Genomic DNA, 18,039 nt, shown 5'->3' on the forward strand with positions numbered 1-18,039 from the left:
ATACCATGTTTTAACAAAGGGACGGGGAGAGTGATCATATTTAAGATTGGGTTTGTTGCTCTCCAGATTCTGCAGAAGTCTGTACATTGATGCTGAAATCTTTGATATAACAAACCTTTATAATCAGAGTACAGTGTCAGCGGATTTCTTATCAACACAGCATTGCAGCATCGTTGTTCGGCCACCACAAGTGATTTCCCCTTAAATAGGCCAGCTGCAAAATCTAAATATTGTAAAGAAAATCATTAAAAGGAAAATTAACTTTTTGCTCTTAATTTAAAGTTAGGGTTAGGCATTAGGGTTAGCAGTGTGGATAAGGTTAGGGTTAAGGTTAGGTTAAAATATGTTATGACTTTGTGGCTGTGCTAGCTAGTGACCACTTCCAGAACAAGATTCATGATGAAAAACGCTAACCTGTGATGTAGAGGCAATGCAGCAGGGGCTCAGTCCAAAATAGTTTGGTCAAAAGTAGTGCATTATATAGGGAAAAGGGTGCCATTTGGGACGCAACCAGGATTTATGCTGAAACACAAATCTCTGTCATAGAGCCATTGTTCTGGTTTCAACACCTCTGTTTCCCATGTGGGAGAGAGAAGACTGCCTTTGGGGGATACTGGCCCTGCTTACAGAACGCTGTTGTACTTCTTCTCAGATGTACTCAAAAACACACATTCACAGTTTGGAACACACACACACATGCATGCACACACGTAAGCAAACACGCAAATATGCAAGAACAACCGCACATAAACACACACACACACACACAATCACACACCCTCCTCATCTCTGCATGTCTTTCCATGTATCCATTGTCTAGCCATCTCCATCTTTTCCATAACAAATAAACAGCTAATTTCACCGCCTTGTACATGGTTGTCACTACCTTGTATAGCAACAAAGTCATAAACCACGCCCATTTCCACAATTTATCTTCTTAAAATGTGATTTTAAACCTAACCCTCAACTTAACCCTAACCTTAACCACACTGCTAACCTTATGCCTGATCCTAACCTTAAATTAAGCCATTTCTGACCTTCTGGCTGTGGAATCTGACTTTATCGCTGTTGATACTAACTCATTTGTCCCTCATAATCTCTCACCCACTCAGCCTCCTATCCTCCTTAACTCTGCCCTAGGCAGAGACACGCATATGGGAATGGCTTGTGTGTGTGTGTGTCCCTGTTGTGTGCGTGTGTGTGTAAGTGTGTGAGTGTGTGTGTGTGTATGCGTGGGTGTGTGTTTGTGTGGCAGCTCGGCGGAGTAATTGCGGCCCACTTGACCCTGACGGGTTGACAGAGGGTGGCTGGGGCGGTCGGGTCAGTCGTAGGGTTTTGATGTTCTCTGAGAGAATGTGAGGTCATTAATAAGAGCTAATGGGACTCTCTCAGCACTGACTGTCTGCACCACAACACACACACACACACACACACACATACAGTGCCTTCAGAAAGTATTCACACCCCTTGACTTTTTCCACATTTTGTAGCGTTACAGCCTGAGTTTTTGTGTCATTGATCTACACACAATAACCCATAATGTCAAAGTGGAATTTTGTTTTTAGAATTTTGTTTTTTACAAATTAATAAAAAATGAAAAGCTGGAATGTCTTGAGTCAATAAGTCTTCAACCCCTTTTGTCATGGCAAGCATAAATACGTTCATGAGTAAAACTGTGCTTAACAAGTCACACAATAAGTTGCATGGACTCACTCTGTGTGCAATAATAGTGGTTAACATGATTTTTGATTGACTGCCCCATCTCTGTTCCCCACACATACGATTATCTGTAAGGTCTTTCAGTCGAGAAGGGAATTTCAAGCACAGATTCAACCCCCCAAAAAAGCAGATGCTGAATATCTCTTTGAGCATGGTGAAGTTATTAATTAGGCTTTGTATGGTGTATCTATCAATACACCCAGTCACCACAACGATACAGGCGTCCTTCCAAATTCAGTTGCCGGAGGTGAAGGAAACCGCTCAGGGATTTCACCATGAAGCCCATTATGATTTTAAAAGAGTTACAGAGTTTAATGGCTGTGATAGGATAAAACTGAGGATGAATCAACAACATTGTAGTTACTCCACAATACTCACCTACATGACAAAGTGAACAGAAGGAAGCCTGTACAGAATAAAAATATTCCAAAACATACATCCTGTTTGCAACAAGGCACTAAAGTAACACTCCAAAGAATGTGGCAAAGAAATATACTTTTTGTCCTTTTGGGGCATCACCGAGTACCACATCACTGAGTACCACTCTTCATATTTTCAAGCATAGTGGTGGCTGCATCATGTTATGGGTATGCTCGTCATCGGCAAGGACTAGGGAGTTATTTAGGATAAAAATAAATGAAATATAGCTAAGAACAGGCAAAATCCTAGAGGAAACTTGGTTCATTCTGGTTTACAATAGACACTGGGAGACCAATTCACCTTTCAGCAGGACAATTACCTAAAACACAAGGACAAATATACACTGGCGTTGCTTACTACGACGACTGTTGTGACTTTTGGCTAATTCATATTCAAGATAATTTACTGGTTAATTACTAGGATAATCAATTGAGCTGATTTATTTGATTAATTAAGAGGGCACCATTAAGGGTTGGATATATAGAGAGACCCTTGAATTAACTCTATCAGTAGGTATCATTAACCGTTATGCCATTAATACTATCAACAATATAATCACAGTAAATTTGACTATATTGACTGTGATTATATTACTACTCAATCTGAACAGTCGTCAAGCTCTGTGACCGCAAGAACCCAATCGGTTGCAAATAAAGTCAATGCCACAAATAATTCTTTCAAGGTTTTATTTACTACACTAAATCAATTGGAAAATGACACAATATCAACAGGGTACAATGTGGTACAACACAGTTATTGAGGTGAGAGTCTCCACAGGTCAATATAAATAAACTTCCATACTCAAATAAGCTAAATACACATCACATTCACAGGACTTTTGAGAATGATATAATCGTATTAATTGAAAGAGAAAATGTGAGAAGACTACGTCAACAAAGGCTTTCACAACCGTGAACTCTAGAGCGACCCGAACAGGAACAGACATGAAACAGGCCACCGACTAGCATCAGATGTGGACAGTTCCGGGACAGTATTGACCATGGGTTTGTAAATTAAACCTGCCATCTTACAACACTCAATGACATCCACTTTACAGACACAAAGCACCACTTTCAGAGGAAATTAAAATAATGCAATGGGGTAATTTACTTGTATGTCGATGTTGCCTGCCCAGTAGGATTCCGTTAGGATAGGATGAAGCTGGGATGGAGCCAAAAAAGGCGTGTTGTCCAAAATTCTCTCTCTCTCCCTATCATTTTTCAGTCCAGGAAAGTAACGTCTATCAGAGCTCTTCCGTGCAGTGAATTATTCCTCTGCTCCCAGCCAGGATGGATTGCGAACTCAGTCAGTTAGTTTTGAATGCAAACAATGCGTTCCTGCAGGACCACCTCTGGGATAATTGCTTTGGTCTGAGTAGGATAGGTCTTTGTCGATCTGTGTTTGGTTTCCGAGGAGATTTAGGTCATTTCGTTCCTCATGGTGTGGCCGTACCTCAGAGAAACTTGATCTATTGTTTGTTTTGCAAGTGCTGTAATTTATAGGGATACTCACAGAGGGTGGGCTCTGATAGGCCGGACAGGGCGTCACGGGACAACCCTGTTGATTCAGAGAACCCTGCACATTTATGTTCATATGACATCATTCTGAGATTTCCTCATAAGTGTTCACAGAAGGTTTCTACTGTGGAGAAAACATTTCAACAGTCTGTAGGTTCTAAATATGCCTGTAGATTTTAAATATACTTGGGGTAAAATTAACCCGTTCCATGTTACAGTAAATACATGTTATACCCTTTTTAATGACATACGAGAATCAGAAGATAAATATTACAGTACGCCTCAAGTTATTTCAACATGTTATGAGTTTTTCATTTTAAATACATTGTTCAGAAAGTTCCTGGCTTATCTTCCCCTGGAATACACATGCAGGTCATAAGATGGTCTGCTGATTTGTAGAAGGCGTCTGTTTTCTGTCTTCTGACCACCCTCAGGGCCACTCAGTCATAAAAAAAGAGAAAGGGAGAGCAGTTTGTTTTTGTGGTGGCTTGAAAGGGGGCAACGTCAATAACAGAACTGTAAATCTTGCCCTGGTATGTGGTACTTAGGGAAAATCACCACCCACAACTCGTGGGCTCTCGTGACAACACGACATTGAACGTTCCTGAGTGGTTTAGCTACAATTTTGACTTGAAAATGGCTGTCTAGCAAGACTTGAAAATGGCTGTCTAGCAATGATCAACAAGCAACTTCATAGAGCTTGAAGAATTAAAAAAATAATAATTGGCAAATATTGTACAATCCAGGCATGAAAGGCTCTCAGAGACTTACCCAAAAACACCCACAGCTGCAATCGCTGCCGAAGGTGATTCTAACATGTACTGACTCAGGGGGTTGAATACTTATCTAATCAAGATATATGTAACCTGTTTCAGGAAACTAGGCGTATGTCGCACGTCAATGCTTCACAGGAGAGCCATTTGAACTCGTATTGTTTTTAATAATCAAAATGTTTTTGTCAGAAATGCCTTCTATAACATGGGAACTTTCATGTGACTTAATAACAAACTTGTATGCCATCTGTAAATACGAATAAAATTGTTAAATTACGACCCTAGTTGGTTTAGCCATGGAAAAAGACAGGAACCTTCCCACTAGCCATGATTGGCTGAGATAATGGATGGGCTGGACATGCTGAGAGATGAGTTCGGATTGGTCTACCATGTAGCATGCTTCTGTTTATAACATGAGCTTGTCAGTATGTGTATGTACGTTTAAAATAAAAGATATCACGTAGTAGAACTGCAAAAGTGTTGTGCTCCACTTTCTGGAGGACCGATTTTTGAAATCAGTGGAACAACCAGTGGAATTAGAGTATGATAGCTAAGGAGATGGAGAAAATTCTGGCAAATATGCAGAGGGAGTCGAAAAGAGAACACACAGAAGGCTGTTGTATAAAACACCTGTCTCAGGAGTACATCTTCAAACTAAGGGCAACCATGGCATCTGTGACAGAGAGGGAGAAGCATCCATCCATGTATATGGGTAATATAGTCTAGCTAGCTAGATTTTCAGATAATACACGTTTCTAACTTTGTCAGAAAGTTGTTTTCATTTCAAGTTAAAGCGTACTGTTAGCTACATAGCTAACGTTAACTGGCTGGCTCGCTAGTTAATGTTACGTGTATGATATGTGTAGTAATATTATTCGTATCTTAGAGCCATTTGCATTGCTAGTTATAGCCTAATGTTAGCTAGCTAGCTAACATTGAACCTGGTTGGTTAGCTTCCTGCAGGTTCATGCAGGGTAGTAACGTTATGAGTTGGGATTATGGTTAATTGTTTAGCCAGCTAGCTACATGTCTAAACAAAACACTCCACTATGCAGGTAACCATTTCAATAGAATGTTCATGATGTCACTGCGACAACTGTCGATAAACCTATCTGGTAAATTCCCTCTGGCTTTCTACTCCGATTTTAGAGCACTCTCGTCTGAGTGTGCCAGAGCACAGAATAACTGACAAATTTACAAACGCTCAACACTCGTTGAATATGGCCGGTGTCAGTAAACGTTGAAAAAAAAGCGTAATTAAATTGTTGCCAGCAGCACAGTTACAGTCACCAACGCTCTGGATAACATAAAAACAGCCTAACCAGCTCTGCTAGGGCAAGTAAAATGGTCAGAGTGAGCTGTTCTCTCATTTGTGTCTGGAAGTAGCTAGGCAACGTTAACCAGTTAGCTTGGGTGCTTGACTGCAGTTGTTAGGTCGCTTGGATCAACCCTAGTCCTCGGCCAGAGCGTCCAGTGTGCGCTCTGAACGTTCCAGGAGCGAAACGCTCTGAATTTACGAACGGACAATCTGACAACGCTCAGAGTTCAGGAATGCCCAGAGCGCACTCTGGCACACCAGATTGAATTTACGAACACACCCGTAGTATAAACCAGTCTTTAGTCTTGACATCTTTGGTTATTTAGTACATGGCCTCACATGTGAATCCTTAAAGAGATGGATGGGCCTTAAGGTTTAAGGCTGAAGAGGGTGTGAACAATGCTGAATGGTTGTAGACAAAGAAGAGCTCTCCAGTAGGTTTACCAAAACATTCAAGGGCCATTTTCTCAAAAGTGAGGTTACAAGTTTATCAACTTTCAAAGCAGAATTACTTTCCCATTGTTCCTAAATTGTAGTGTATGACATACCATTCTAGCTCTGAGTCTCTACTTTTATCCAATGTAAAAAACACAATTTCAAATTATGCTACATAAGACTGAAATCGAGCCTGTGTTTTATTTTTCATTAATATAAAATAAATAAAAGAGTAGAATTTTCCTTCCACTTTGACATTACAAAGTATTGTGTGTGGATTGTTGACAAAAAAGGACAATTAAATCAATTTTAAACCCACTTTGTAACATAATAAAATGTGTAAAAAGTTGAGTGGTGTGAATACTTTCTGAAGGCACTGTATGTACGCACGCCAACCCAATCCAAATAAAACGCCAACCCGTGGAGAAACTGCAGCAACAGAATTTCGCCATGGCTTGTCGTTTTAATTATGACATATGGTGCCGTATCTTAGCTGACAGTCAAACACCACAAAAGTGAAACTAAAACATACATTTAGGCATTCATTATGAGTGTTTAAGTTAAGGTTTGGGAAAGGCTTAAAACAAAACAAAAAAACGAGTGCCTAGCACTAGGATTGAACACGTGACCTTTGGAGCCGGAGTCTGCGGCTTTAAAGCCCATCCACCATCCTCATGCACAACTCCCTAGCGAACAACAAACCTACTAGATGATTATAGGCGTTCACGTTGCCCCTAATGGACGGTATAACTTCCCCATTTCGTCAGGTCCAAACGTTATCTGGTGCCTGCATAATCGGCACTTCCTGATGTATTCCATAAGAGAATGGGCTGACGCACGCACGCATGCCCGCAAGTGCACAGATAAGGCTCTACCTGTGCAGAGCACATGCGCCTTCGCCCTTCCAGTCTCCAAAGTGCCCTTTTGGGTGGTGGTAATATATATATATATATATATATATATATATATATATATATATATATATATATATATATATATATATATATATATATATATATATATATATATATATAAACAGTTGAAGTCGGAAGTTTACATACACCTTAGCCAAATACATTTAAACTCAGTTTTCCACAATTCTTGACATTTAATCATAGTAAAAATTCCCTGAAAAAGGTCAGTTAGGATCACCACTTTATTTTAAGAATGTGAAATGTCAGAATAATAGTAGAGAGAATGATTTATTTCAGCTTTTATTTCTTTCATCACATTCCCAGTGGGTCAGAAGTTTACATACACTCAATTAGTATTCTCACCATTGATCAAAATAATTGAGTAAAACACTTTCTAGAAATCGAAAGTAATCCGATGATGGGTAGTTTGTGCGCGCCGCCATGTTTGTTTTTTCACGTCAACCAAAGATGATAAGAGGAGACAAGATGAGTTTGGTCTGTTTACAGTATGCATGTTGAAGGGGGTGTGTCGTCTACGATCATTCACTTCCGGAAGGTTACCCTTCAACTCAATTTAACCTCTTTGGTCTGACAGACGTTTACGTGACACCCAGAATGCATTCTATAATGTCAACAAACATGGCACCACACATATTAGCTGGCAAATAGCTTAGCATTAGCACATTATAATCAGTAGAACCTTCAAAAAAAGTATTTTACACACATCATACAGTGGGGAAAAAAAGTATTTAGTCAGCCACCAATTGTGCAAGTTCTCCCACTTAAAAAGATGAGAGAGGCCTGTAATTTTCATCATAGGTACACGCCAACTATGACAGACAAAATGAGAAAAAAAAATCCAGAAAATCACATTGTAGGATTTTTTATGAATTTATTTGCAAATTATGGTGGAAAATAAGTATTTGGTCAATAACAAAAGTTTCTCAATACTTTGTTATATACCCTTTGTTGGCAATGACACAGGTCAAACGTTTTCTGTAAGTCTTCACAAGGTTTTCACACACTGTTGCTGGTATTTTGGCCCATTCCTCCATGCAGATCTCCTCTAGAGCAGTGATGTTTTGGGGCTGTCGCTGGGCAACACGGACTTTCAACTCCCTCCAAAGATTTTCTATGGGGTTGAGATCTGGAGACTGGCTAGGCCACTCCAGGACCTTGAAATGCTTCTTACGAAGCCACTCCTTCGTTGCCCGGGCGGTGTGTTTGGGATCATTGTCATGCTGAAAGACCCAGCCACGTTTAATCTTTAATGCCCTTTCTGATGGAAGGAGGTTTTCACTCAAAATCTCACGATACATGGCCCCATTCATTCTTTCCTTTACACGGATCAGTCGTCCTGGTCCCTTTGCAGAAAAACAGCCCCAAAGCATGATGTTTCCACCCCCATGCTTCACAGTAGGTATGGTGTTCTTTGGATGCAACTCAGCATTCTTTGTCCTCCAAACAGGACGAGTTGAGTTTTTACCAAAAAGTTATATTTTGGTTTCATCTGACCATATGACATTCTCCCAATCCTCTTCTGGATCATCCAAATGCACTCTAGCAAACTTCAGACGGGCCTGGACATGTACTGGCTTAAGCAGGGGGACACGTCTTGCACTGCAGGATTTGAGTCCCTGGCGGCGTAGTGTGTTACTGATGGTAGGCTTTGTTACTTTGGTCCCAGCTCTCTGCAGGTCATTCACTAGTTCCCCCCGTGTGGTTCTGGGATTTTTGCTCACCGTTCTTGTGATAATTTTGACCCCACGGGGTGAGATCTTGCGTGGAGCCCCAGATCGAGGGAGATTATCAGTGGTCTTGTATGTCTTCCATTTCCTAATAATTGCTCCCACAGTTGATTTCTTCAAACCAAGCTGCTTACCTATTGCAGATTCAGTCTTCCCAGCCTGGTGCAGGTCTACAATTTTGTTTCTGGTGTCCTTTGACAGCTCTTTGGTCTTGGCCATAGTGGAGTTTGGAGTGTGACTGTTTGAGGTTGTGGACAGGTGTCTTTTATACTGATAACAAGTTCAAACAGGTGCCATTAATACAGGTAACGAGTGGAGGACAGAGGAGCCTCTTAAAGAAGAAGTTACAGGTCTGTGAGAGCCAGAAATCTTGCTTGTTTGTAGGTGACCAAATACTTATTTTCCACCATAATTTGCAAATAAATTCATCAAAAATCCTACAATGTGATTTTCTGGATTTTTTTTTCTCAATTTGTCTGTCATAGTTGACGTGTACCTATGATGAAAATTACAGGCCTCTCTCATCTTTTTAAGTGGGAGAATTTGCACAATTGGTGGCTGACTAAATACTTTTTATCCCCACTGTAGGTGTCCATTTACAATCTATGCAATAATCAGAATGCATTATTTGTCACCAGTACTTGAAAACGTGAATAAAGCTGTAAATGCATTATGCTCCATACATACATACAGTAGGGAGAACAAGTATTTGATACACTGCAGTTTTTGCAGGTTTTCCTACTTACAAAGCATGTAGAGGTCTGTAATTTGTATAATAGGTACACTTCAACTGCGAGAGACGGAATCTAAAACAAAAATCCATAAAATCACATTGTATGATTTTTAAGTAATTAATTTGCATTTTATTGCATGACATAAGTATTTGATCACCTACCAACCAGTAAGAATTCCGGCTCTCACAAACCTGTTAATTTTTCTTTAAGAAGCCCTCCTGTTCTCCACTCATTACCTGTATTAACTGCACCTGTTTGAACTCGTTACCTGTATAAAAGACACCTGTCCACACATTCAATCAAACAGACTCCAACCTCTCCACAATGGCCAAGACCAGAGAGCTCTGTAAGGACATCAGGGATAAAATTGTAGACCTGCACAAGGCTGGGATGGGCTACAGGACAATAGGCAAGCAGCTTGGTGAGAAGGCAACAACTGTTGGCGCAATTATTAGAAAATTGAAGAAGTTCAAGATGACGGTCAATCACCCTCGGTCTGGGGCTCCATGCAAGATCTCACCTCGTGGGGCATCAATGATCATGAGGAAGGTGAGGGATCAGCCCAGAACTACACGGCAGGACCTGGTCAATGACCTGAAGAGACCTGGGACCACAGTCTCAAAGAAAACCATTAGTAACACACTACGCCGTCATGGATTAAAATCCTGCAGCGCACGCAAGGTCCCCCTGCTCAAGCCAGCGCATGTCCAGGCCCGTCTGAAGTTTGCCAATGACCATCTGGATGATCCAGAGGAGGAATGGGAGAAGGTCATGTGGTCTGATGAGACAAAAATAGAGCTTTTTGGTCTAAACTCCACTCGCCGTGTTTGGAGGAAGAAGAAGGATGAGTACAACCCCAAGAACACCATCCCAACCATGAAGCATGGATGTGGAAACATCATTCTTTGGGGATGCTTTTCTGCAAAGGGGACAGGACGAGATCTTGGCCAACAACCTCCTTCCCTCAGTAAGAGCATTGAAGATGGGTCGTGGCTGGGTCTTCCAGCATGACAACGACCCGAAACACACAGCCAGGGCAACTAAGGAGTGGCTCCGTAAGAAGCATCTCAAGGTCCTGGAGTGGCCTAGCCGGTCTCCAGACCTGAACCCAATAGAAAATCTTTGGAGGGAGCTGAAAGTCTGTATTGCCCAGCGACAGCCCCGAAACTTGAAGGATCTGGAGACGGTCTGTATGGAGGAGTGGGCCAAAATCCCTGCTGCAGTGTGTGCAAACCTGTTCAAGACCTACAGGAAACGTATGATCTCTGTAATTGCAAACAAAGGTTTCTGTACCAAATATTAAGTTCTGCTTTTCTGATGTATCAAATACTTATGTCATGCAATAAAAAGCTAATTAATTACTTAAAAATCATACAATGTGATTTTCTGGATTTTTGTTTTAGATTCAGTCTCTCACAGTTGAAGTGTACCTATGATAAGAATTACAGACCTCGACATGCTTTGTAAGTAGGAAAACCTGCAAAATCGGCAGTGTATCAAATACTTGTTCTCCCCACTGTATATATATATACACACACACACACACATACACATATACACATCAATACACACACATATATATACATACATACATACATACATACATCTATACACACACACATATCCTTTTTAAAATTATATTTCCCTTCATTACTTTCCAACCCCACCACCCCTTCCCCAATTGGAGTAAACTAGTGAACAACAACGCTTAGGCCTCTACTTCCAGCCCATACATACTATATACATTTTATGGACACAAATTCTACAATAATTATATTTTGTTTGTTTTTACTCCTGAACATCTGGTTTGCTTCTATATGCCATATTTTTCTAACTGTGCTCTTTCACAAAAGCTCTCAACCTATAACCTATATACTTATTATGGACACAGTATGCTTCACATTAGTTATCTTGTTGTTATTAGTTGTTGTTATTAGTCCCATCAGTTGTGCACCGGGGCCTCCCACTCCTCTATCTATTCGGGTTATAGCCAGTTTGCGCTGTTCTGTGAAGGGAGTAGTACACAGCGTTGTACGAGATCTTCAGTTTCTTGGCAATTTCTCACATGGAATAGCCTTCATTTCTCAGAACAAGAATAGACTGTTGTTTCTGGCCATTTTGAGCCTGTAATCGAACCCACAATTGCTGATGCTCCAGATACTCAACCAGTCTCAAGAAGGCCAGTTTTATTGCTTCTTTAATCAGCACAACAGTTTTCAGCTGTGCTAACATAATTGCAAAAGGGTTTTCTAATGATCAATTAGCCTTTTTAAATGATAAACTTGGATTAGCAAACACAACGTGCCATTGGAACACAGGACTGATGGTTGCTGACAATGGGCCTCTGTACGCCTATGTAAATATTCCATAAAAAATCTGCTGTTTCCAGCTACAACAGCCATTTACAACATTAACAATATCTACACTGTATTTCTGATCAATTTGATGTTATTTTAATGGACAAAAAATATAATTTTCTTTCGAAAACAAAGATATTTCTAAGTGAACCCAAACTTTTGAACGGTAGTGTACATATATATAAACTCAGCAAAAAAAGAAACATCCTCTCACTGTCAACTGCATTTATTTTCAGCAAATTTAACATGTGTAAATATTTAGATGAACATAACAAGATTCAACAACTGAGACATAAACTGAACAAGTTCCACAGACATGTGACTAACAGAAATTGAATAATGTGTCCCTGAACAAAGGGGGGTCAAAAAAGTAACTGTCAGTATCTGGTGTGGCCACCAGCTGCATAAAGTACTGCAGTGCATCTCAATTCCGCAATTTGCTCTGGACTTAAATGTTAAATTTAAATCTCCTCCTCATGGACTGCACCAGATTTGCCAGTTCTTGCTGTGAGATGTTACCCCACTCTTCCACCAAGGCATCTGCAAGTTCCCAGACATTTCTGGGGGGAATGGCCCTAGCCCTAACCCTCCGATCCAACAGGTCCCAGACGTGCTCATTGGGATTGAGATCCGGGCTCTTCGCTGGCCATGGCAGAACACTGACATTCCTGTCTTGCTGGAAATCACGCACAGAACGAGCAGTATGGCTGGTGGCATTGTCATGCTGGAGGGTCATGTCAGGATGAGCATGCAGGAAGGGTACCACATGAGGGAGGAGGATGTCTTCCCTGTAACACACAGCAGTGAGATTGCCAGCAATAATAACAAGCTCAGTCCGATGATGCTGTGACACACAACCCCAGATCATGATGGACCCTCTACCTCCAAATTTACATTTTACATTTACATTTTAGTCATTTAGCAGACGCTCTTATCCAGAGCGACTTACAGTTAGTGAATACATTTTTTATTTTTATATACTGGCCCCCCGTGGGAATCGAACCCACAACCCTGGCGTTGCAAACGCCATGCTCTATCAACTGAGCTACATCCCTGCCGGCCATTCCCTCCCCTACCCTGGACGACACTGGGCCAATTGTGCGCCGCCCATGAGTCTCCCGGTCGCGGCCGGCTGCGACAGAGCACCAGAATACAGGCCTCTGTGTAACGCTCATTCCTTCCACGATAAACGTGAACCGAACATCACCCCTGGTGAGACAAAACCGCAACTTGTCAGTGAAGAGCACTTTTTGCCAGTCCTGTCTGGTCCAGCGACGGTGGGTTTGTGCCCATAGGCGACGTTGTTGCCAGTGATGTCTGGTGAGGACCTGCCTTACAACAGGCCTACAAGCCCTCAGTTCAGCCTATCAGTCTGAGCACTGATGGAGGGATTGTGCGTTCCTGGTGTAACTCGGGCAGTTGTTGTTGCCATCCTGTACCTGTCCCGCAGGTGTGACGTTCGGATGTACCGATCCTGTGCAGGTGTTGTTACACGTGGTCTGCCACTGCGAGGACGATCAGCTGTCCGTCCTGTCTCCCTGTAGCGCTGTCTTAGGCGTCTCACAGTACGGACATTGCAATTTATTGCCCTGGCCACATATGCGGTCCTCATGCCTTCTTGCAGCATGCCTAAGGCACGTTCACGCAGATGAGCAGGGACCCTGGGCATCTTTCTTTTGGTGTTTTTCAGAGTCAGTAAAAGGCCTCTTTAGTGTCCTAAGTTTTCATAACTGTGACCTAATTGCCTACCGTCTGTATGCTGTTAGTGTATTAACGACCATTCCACAGGTGCATGTTCTTTAATTGTTTATGGTTCATTGAACAAGCATATATATATATATATATATATATATATATATATATATAAATAATTATACAGTACCAGTCAAAGGTTTGGACACACCTACTTATTCCTGGGTTTTTCTTTTTTTGAAACTATTTTCTACATTGTAGAATAACAGTGAAGACATCAAAACTATGAAATAACTCATAATGAAGCATGTAGTAAATAAAAAAAGTGTTGAAAAATATCAAAATATATTTTATATTTGAGATTCTTCAAAGTAGCCATCCTTTGCCTTGATGACAGCGTTGCACACTCTTGGCATTCTCTCAACCAGCTTCATGAGGAAGTCACCTGGAATGCATTTCAATTAACAGGTGTTCCTTCTTAAAAATTAATTTGTGGAATTTCTTCCCTTCTTAATGCGTTTGAGCCAATCAGTTGTGTTGTGACAAGGTAGGGTTGGTATACACAAGATAGCCCTATTTGGTAAAAGACCAAGTCCATATTATGGCAAGAACAGCTCAAATAAGCAAAGAGAAATGACAGTCCATCATTACTTTAAGACATGATGGTCAGTGCAATCGCAAAAACCATCAAGCGCTATGAAACTGGCTCTCATGAGGACCGACACAGGAAAGGATGACCCACAGTTACCTCTGCTGCAGAGGATAAGTTCATTAGAGTTAGCTGCACCTCAGATTGCAGCCCAAATAAATGCTTCACAGAGTTCAAGTAACAGACACATTTCAACATCAACTGTTCAGAGGAGACTGCGTGAATCAGGCCTTCATGGTCAAATTGCTAAAAAGAAACCACTACTGAAGGACACCAATAAGAAGAAGAGACTTGCTTGGGCCAAGAAACACGAGCAATGCACATTAGACCGGTGGAAATCTGTCCTTTGGTCTGATGTTTCCAAATCTGACATTTTTGGTTCCAACCGCTGTGTCTTTGTAAATCGCAGAGTAGGTGAACGGATGATCTCTGCATGTGTGGTTCCCACCATGAAGCATGGAGGAGGAGGTGCGATGGTGTGGGGGTGCTTTGCTCGTGACACTGTCTATGATTTATTTAGAATTCAAGGCACACTTAACCAGCATGGCTACCACAACATTGTGCAGCGATATGCGATCCCATCTGGTTTGAGCTTAGTTGGACAATCATTTGTTTTTCAACAGGACAATGACCCAAAACACACCTCCAGGCTATTTGACCAAGTAGGAGAGTGATGGAGTGCTGCATCAGATGACCTCAACCCAATTGAGATGGTTAGGGATAAGTTGGAACGCAGAGTAAAGGAAAAGCAGCCGACAAGTGCTCAGCATATGTGGGAACTCCTTCAAGACTGTTGGAAAAGCATTCCTCATGAAGCTGGTTGAGATAATGCCAAGAGTTTGCAAAGCTGTCATCAAGGCAAAGGTTGGCTACTTTGAAGAATCTAAAATACGAAATATATGTTGATATGTTTAACACTTTTTTGGTTACTACATGATTCCATATGTGCTATTTGATAGTGTTGACATCTTCATTATTATTCTACAATGTAGAAAATAGTAAAAATAAAGAAAAACCCTGGAATGAGTAGGTGTGTTCAAACTTTTGACTGGTACTGTATACATAGAAAAACTCCTGCGTATCTTAATTTCCATAATTAACAAATAATGTGCATAATAGCGGCCAGCTCTAGGAAGAGTCTTGGTGGTTCCAAACTTCTTCCATTTAAGAATGATGGAGGCCACTGTGTTCTTGGGGACCTTCAATGCTGCAGAAATTATTTGGTACCCTTCCCCAGATCTGTGCCTCGACACAACCCTGTCTCGGCGCTCTATGGACAATTCCTTTGACCTCATTGCTTGGTTTTTGCTCTGACATGCATTGTCAACTGTGGGACCTTATATAGGCAGGTGTGTGCCTTTCCAAATTATGTCCAATCAATTGAGTTTACCACAGGTGGACTCCAATCAAGTGCTAGAAACATCTCAAGGATGATCAATGGAAACAGGATGCACCTGAGATCAATTTCGAGTCTCATAGCAAAGGGTCTGTTTTTTTAATTCTAAAAAGCTGTTTTCATTTTGTAATTATTGGGTATTGTTTGTAGATTGATGGGGATTTATTTTTTTTAAAATCCATTTTAGAATAAGGCTGTAACGTAACAACATTTTGAAAACGTGAAAGGGTCTGAATTCTTTTCGAATGCACTGTACATGTGTAAATGGGTTTTCTATAGATCCAGGGCAACAGGGTGAAGTGTGCCCAGCATCGCCGGTATTGCTTACTAATACAGATCTAGCCCTGAAGAGCAAATGTGAGTTTAAATGGCTCCCTATTCCTTATGGACCCTGGTGAAAAGTAGTATACTAGCCATCACCATTGCCATCTGTTGTCAGGGACTTGAACTACACTGGAGGGCCTTAGTGGTGAGTCCGGGTTGTCATTTGGTTGGAAGCTTTGCTTTTTTACATTTTGTATTAATCCACCCCTCTCTAATATACATGAATATTATAAGGGTCTTTCGTCAAAAAAGAGACATAGGGGAGAGTGGGGTAAGTTGAGCCAAAGGGGTAAGTTGAGCGACCCTTGTTTCTAGGAAACTTTACATACAAAATTAATCATTTGACCAAATATTTAGGTAGAGGTCATCATTTCATGGAGTCTGTGAAGGAAGAAACCACATGGAAAAAGTGGTAAGCAAGTTAGGTACAAAAAACAGATTTTCACCAAGTATAATTAATTTATTGTGTTAGAGGTTTCATGATGTTTGTATCTAAACGAAAGAAGATCATTTTGAGATGGTTATATACATCAGTTGTGGTCTCTATAAGCTTCAATTTGAGGTCCTAAACCTAGGATGAACGTGCATCCTTGTAGCTGTGTGGGCTAATATATTTCATGCGTCTTGGCATGCTCTCCACCAGTCTTTCACATTGATGTTGGGTGACTTTATGCCACAACTGGCGCAAAAATTCAAGCAGCTCGGCTTTGTTTGATGGCTTGTGACCATCCATCTTCCTCTTGATCACATTCCAGAAGTTTTCAATGGGGTTCAGGTCTGGAGATTGGGCTGGCCATGACAGGGTCTTGATCTGGTGGTCCTCCATCCACACCTTGATTGACCTGGCTGTGTGGCATGGCGCATTGTCCTGCTGGAAAAACCAATCCTCAGAGTTGGGGAACAATGTCAGAGCAAAAGGAAGCAAGTTTTCTTCCAGGACAACCTTGTACGTGGCTTGATTCATGCGTCCTTCACAAAGACAAATCTGCCCGATTCCAGCCTTGCTGAAGCACCCCCAGATCATCACCGATCCTCCACCACATTTCAAAGTGGGTGCGAGACACTGTGGCTTGTAGGCCTCTCCAGGTCTCCGTCGAACCATTAGACGACCAGGTGTTGGGCAAAGCTGAAAATTGGACTCATCAGAGAAGATGACCTTACTCCAGTCCTCTACGGTCCAATCCTTATGGTCTTTTGCAAACCTCAGCCTAGCTCTTCTTTGCTTCTCATTGATGAAAGGCTTTTTTCTATCTTTGCACGACTTCAGCCCTGCCCCTAGGAGCCTGTTTCGAACCGTCCTCGCCATGCACTTCACTCCAGCTGCCGTTTGCCATTATTTTTGTAGGTCACTTGATGTCATCCTACGGTTGTTGAGTGACATTCGAATGAGTTGGCGGTCATCTCGGTCAGTAGAGAGTCGTTTTCGCCCTCTGCCGGTCTTTAGCTTTGTTGTCCCCAATGTCTGCTGCTTGTTCTTATGAACCGCCGTCTTTGAAATGTTAAGGATGGAAGCAACCTGACGCTCACTGTATCCCTCTGCCAGTAAAGCCAGAATTGACCCCTTCTTTTCCTCACTCAAAACTTTCCTTTTCAACTCTTTTGGCATGGTCAATAGTTATTTTTCGATTAATATTACTTTTGAGGTACTATTAGTACTGTTTTTGCCTTCCAGCTGGTCCTATTGCAAGACGATAGTGGTGACCACATCAGTGGTTTTTATACTTTTCCTCGTTAAATAAGATTTGGTTCATGTGATCACCTAATCAGTACCTCATTCAGTAGAATGAGGTATGCCTGTGTTGGAATTCAACAGACACTGGAATGGAATGAATGTCATACATGTAGAGATGCTGATTTAAGAAAAAATTGCAGTGGTCTCTTAATTTTTTCCACAGCTGTATATATTTATTTATTTATTTTTGTCATTTCAATTTAGAGGTGGGATTTTGTTTAGTTGCACCTCATTTTCTTTCAAGGCTAACAAAATGTATAACAGCTAAAACCATCCAAACAATAGGCATTTAGTATGAGAGAGAGGTCATG

This window comes from Coregonus lavaretus (assembly GCF_964263955.1).
Source record: "Coregonus lavaretus genome assembly, chromosome: 2".
NCBI classification, from domain to species: domain Eukaryota; kingdom Metazoa; phylum Chordata; class Actinopteri; order Salmoniformes; family Salmonidae; genus Coregonus; species Coregonus lavaretus.